The sequence below is a fragment of the Octodon degus genome, unplaced genomic scaffold, assembly GCF_000260255.1.
Source record: "Octodon degus isolate 3935 unplaced genomic scaffold, OctDeg1.0 scaffold00025, whole genome shotgun sequence".
Taxonomy (NCBI): Eukaryota; Metazoa; Chordata; class Mammalia; order Rodentia; family Octodontidae; genus Octodon; species Octodon degus.
Genome location: NW_004524601.1, coordinates 13,419,732 through 13,425,140, shown reverse-complemented (window position 1 = coordinate 13,425,140; position 5,409 = coordinate 13,419,732).

Sequence of the window (5,409 nt, the reverse complement as noted above, 5' to 3'; positions counted from 1 at the left end):
GAGAGAGAGAGAGAGAGAGAGAGAGAGAGAGAGAGAGAGGTTCTAAGAAAAGGTTAAAGAAGTTTGGGCTAGAGCTAACCTTTCCTAAGCCTGAAATTAAGGTAAGAATGAACTAAAACTGTTTTCTCTTCATCTCAGTTTGTGCAACATGTGACTGGGTTTTCTTGCTTTCTCCCATAAGACTTTTGTGGTTACCATTTTAGTGTTCAGTGTGCTTTCCAGAGTTTGGGCTGTCATTATAACGGCTCACCAGAGCAATCAACTTACGCTCTTGGGTTTTTATGTATTGTCTCTGCACTGGCTAGTAGAAGACCATCTGCTTCATGTTTAATTCAGTAACAGTGGATTTTCCTGACTTACAGCTGCAGTTTGTCCAGTCAGATTTCAAGCTACTATTCAGTGTATTCGATCAAGCATGACATCGCTTTGAATGTCACCTTACTTGATTGGCGGAACTGGAAATAGCTGAGCCAGAAGAATGGATTTGGATGGGAGAGGCTTAAGAAATCCAGTGTTCAGAGAGGGAGGAACAGCTTCTGTCGTAAATCATGAACAACTGCTCTCGGTCACCACTTTCCAAACAGGAAATGGACAAATGGCTGATCCACATGTACCGTATCATTCATTTTTTAAAAATATAGTCTTGGCACGTGATGCCAAGTGAATGGTGCAGGTTGCTGGTGCGATGCTGAACGTTCCACATGCATGTGATGTACCCTCACTGTGACCCCTCTGTGGCATGCTGGGTATGGAACACTGCGTTTCTGTAGAGCAGCAAATCGCCTCCTCATCCCAGGCATTCCTGCCAGTGGTTTGTTTACTGAGCAACCACGCTGTCGTACAGTACTGAGCCCCAGTCCAATTTTGACAGGGCCCAAGAACCGGAGCTAATGAATGCATCTGTTCTTCAGGATTAGCATTTTGTTTTTTTTTTTTTGTGAAAAATCTATAATACTTTGGCTATGCTCATATTATTATTTTAAATGATTTTTTTCTTTTAAAATATTAGTGTATGTTTCTGATACATAATTGTTACCTCATCTTAGGGAATGACACGTATATGTAATGTGTCCTGATCATTTTTACTCACCCTAGTCCCCCTCCCTGGCTCTCTCCTCTCTTTCCAAAATCCTTTTGCCGTTTCCTCACTTTTTACCTCCCCATCTCTCTTTTACTTTGCTCTTTATTTATATTTCATTCTCTCATATTAGAGTAACCATGGGATATTTAACTTTCTGTGTCTGATTTATTTCCCTAAGTGTTACGATCTTGAGATTCGTCAATTTCCTCCCAATGACTCAAAGTTGCCCGTCTCTGGGGAGGAGTTGGACTCCATTATGAATGTATAACACATTTTCTTCACCCATTCACCAGTGGACGGATGTATAGGTCACTTCAAGCTTCAGTTAGGGTTGTGCTATTATAAAAATAGTGTGCATGTATCATTGATGCTAACATCTAAGGACCCCCCCAAAGCACTTAAAGAGTATTTACAACTGAATTTTTTATATTCATTGAATGCCAACTGTTCTCTTTCTTGCCTGTGAATGACTGGTCAATTGTCTATGTTAATTATGTTGTTTTTACTAAAATAAAATGACCATTTTCCAAATGAGACCCATGATGCTATGGTTTTTAGTGAAGTGCTCTCCCACAGATTCATGTTCTCAAAAGTGAGGCTTTGGGGAAGTGAAGGATTATGGGGGTTTTTGGCTGACTGGCCGTTAGGAGGTTGGGTCTGCTCAGAAGAGGTGGATTACTATGGGCACAGTATGGAATGTTCTGTCTCCCTTTCTTGCTGCTCTTTGATCTCTGGATGCTTCCTGTCTGCCATGTCATAAGCAACCTTCCTGTTTCATGGCTCTTTGTCACAGCATGGTGCTTTGAAGCCTGCCGGGTATGGTCTGAAACCTCTACAAACTGTGAGCCAAGCTGTATCTTTCTTCCTTTAGTCTGTGAATGTCAGATATTTTTGTCTGAGCAATAAGAGAGTAATGAAAACACATGACTAGATTACCTCTTTCTCAGTAAAGCAGTATTAACGTTTATAGGAATAGACTGCTAGGTAGCCTGATGTATTACTTTTAGTACTTTTACTGTACTTTTATTGATCTTTAGCAGTACTTCTTCTAACTTGATTCTAAACTTCCTGGAAGTAGATGTTTGTGTATTCTGATTTTGTTCATGATACCCAATGTAGTGTTCAGGAACTGCCAGACTCTCACATGCATGAAATTCCATTTGATGTACTGATAATGAACTACTGCACCCACAGAGCAACAAACCGTAAATGGTAAAAGGTTTCCTCTGCATCATAAGCATGTCACTGCCCAAATGAGCCTAGTAAAATAGGATCAAATCTAATCTTTCTCAATCTTATAGATCAATAATGGTATCTCATGATAGCTAACTAGGATATTATTGTGCATAAGCATAGATATCTTTGTTTATTTTTAAGATCCATCTGTATTTCCTTTCTTTGAACTATATTTGTCTTAGTCATTTTTTGTTGCTGAGACTCAATACATGACACTCACACTTAAAGAAGAGATTTACTTGGGCTCACAGTTTGTAGAGGTTTCAGTTCACAGTTGGCTGGGTCTAAGGTGAGGTGGTATGGTAGAAGGCCATGGCAGAGGTGGGTTGTTTCAAGGTACAGTTCCAAGAAGCAGAAAGAGCATGATGGGAAGGGCGAGATAAGCACTCCCTTATCTCGAGGGTCATGCCCCCAGGAACCCACCTGTTGACTGCAAGTCATCCATAAGCTCATCTGTGCACTAACCCACTGGTGAATACCACATCCCAGTGGTCTAATCACCTCCCCAACACTCCATGTATGAGCTCATGTGGTTTTGGGGAAACTTCTGCATATATTCTTTTTCTATCATTATATTAATTTTCTTACTAAATTTTATAAACCCTTTTAATTTGAGTGACATTTGGTGATGAATATTTTTCTCAGTGTGTCATCTTGGGATGATTTCATGGCATTTTTTATCTTTTTTTTTTTTTTTTACTATAATCAGGCCTTTTTGACTTTAACAAGTATTGTGCATAGTATTGTGTCACTGTTAAAAACAATGATCACCAGGTGCTTTCTTCTTGAAATTATATAGCTTCATTTTCTCTGCTTAAATATTGTATCAACTTTGAATATTTCAGTTAGAAGATGTAATGGTTCCTTTTTTTAGACAGCAACTGAGCTGTTGAAAACCCAGTGTAGAGTTCATCTCTCCCCCACTCACCTGAATTGTCTTCTGTGTCACATACTCAAGTTGCATCTCCACCTGAATATGATTCTGTTCTGTTCTGTTCTGTTTTATTCAGTTCCACTCTTTATTCCATTCCAGTCCACCTCTACTCCTGGTACACTAGATAATTTCCAAACACTTTATAAAAATACACTTTGAATAGGAAGTTGAAGATCCACATCTATCTGAAGATGTATGACTTTTGAATTTTTGACAGCCTGGTGGGAATACAATTATTAGTGTTGTGGTTTAATTCCTATTTTAAACATTTCTAGTGGAACTGAACATCTTTATGTTCCTCAGTCTTCGGATTTCTTTTTCTTGTGACACGCATGCTCATATCTCTTCTATATTTTTCAATGAAATTTTCTTTTCCTTATGGATCTCAGGAATTTGAAAAATATATCCTCATATTTTCCAGGATTTATTCTGTGGAACACTGAGGTGCTCAGATTAAAAATGGCCCTCTCCACCCACTGTAGGATTTTTCTTTACTTTTCCTAGGGGTGAGCGAGTTGCTACCAACCTGTACTAACTTTTATTCCTTGGCCTGAGGATTCTCTGATTAAAATGTAAATTCAAATTACAAAGCCTGTGAATTAGGCCTATTGTTAAACTCCTAGAAAGGACTGTTTTCAATCGGCCATGGCAGTATTAAGTATTATTTAAAAAGTATGACTCTAATATTTAGAAATTGTTTATTTTTTCCACATTTTATTAGTGTACATTAGTTATTCAGATCAATGTGTTTCATTTTGGCAGATTTGTGCATCTACACAACATCCCTTATTCATCCTCTGTTGCCCTCATTGCTCCACCCTCTCCCTAGTTTTACATTTTTGGAGGGATTTGATGTATATTATGTATTTTGGTCATATTCATCCTTGTATTATCTATTCTTATGTTCTCTCCTTGACTACTATGAAAATCTTCATTTTTTTTTAATGAACTCTACATTAAGTGTGCTTATGCCTATGTGGAATCTACAAATGTTCATCTCCAAGAAGTTGAGAATAAAATGGTGGTTACCAGACTCTGAGGACCAGGATAGAGGGAGGTTGATCCATGGGTCCTAAGCTACAACTGGATATGAACAGGAAGCCCTGGGATATTGCCGCTAAGTATAGATGACAATTACACACTGTATTGTTCAAAAACTAGAAGAAAAGACATTGAAAGTTTTTAGCATAAGTAGTAAATATTTGAGAAAATACAGAAAGTTAAGCTCATTAAAACATGATGTCATGTATACATGTATGAGATATTACATGGCCCGGATTAATAAACACAGGAGTTGTATGTTAATAAAAAATTAAGTGAAAAACAAGTCTGTTGAAAACTCTATTCATAGTAAATTTCTGGAATCCAGATGTTTGGTGACAGAAGGATTTTCTCTACTGCCCCACTGTTAGCATTTGGACACATGCTCCCCATTTGTCCCTGTTGAAAGGTTCTAATAGTCAGTGTTTTTTTTTTTTAATTTTAAAGAGATAAAAGATAAAACAAAATTTCAAAACAAGATAATAGAAGGGTAACAATGGCTAACACATCTTTAAATTAGTTACTCAGGGCACACGATGTAGGCATTTAATTGTAGCACAAACATCATTAGCATAAGCATTACCACAAAACTTTCTTTTCAATGAACCAAGACAAGTTGGCAGTATAACTCTCTGAACTATCATGTTTGTGTGTGTGTGTGTGTGTGTGTGTGTGTGTGTGTATGTGTGTGTGTGTGTATCTATATATTTTTTTCCATTTTGAACGATTTATTCTCATTTTACAGTATCTGTCGTGCATTTTGAATTTTATTTACTCTTTCAGGTTCTTATACTAGGGAGACAATATAATGTTACACAAATGTTTCTGGTTTATTTCACTTATGAATATGATCTTGAGTTGCTTCTGTTTACCTATAAAAGTCTCCATTTTATGTTTTTTTATGGCAGAGTAGTACTCCATTGTACAAAAAGATCACATTTAAGAACAACCCATTCTTCTGTTGATGGACATTTGAGTTGTTTTCAACATCTAGGTGTTAGAAATTCAGTTTCTATAAAAATGGGTGTACATATATGGTTGACTATAATGTTTTAAATTGTTCTGGGAAATTACCCAACAGGAGAATAGCTGGGTCTGTAGGGAGCTGCGTGTAGCC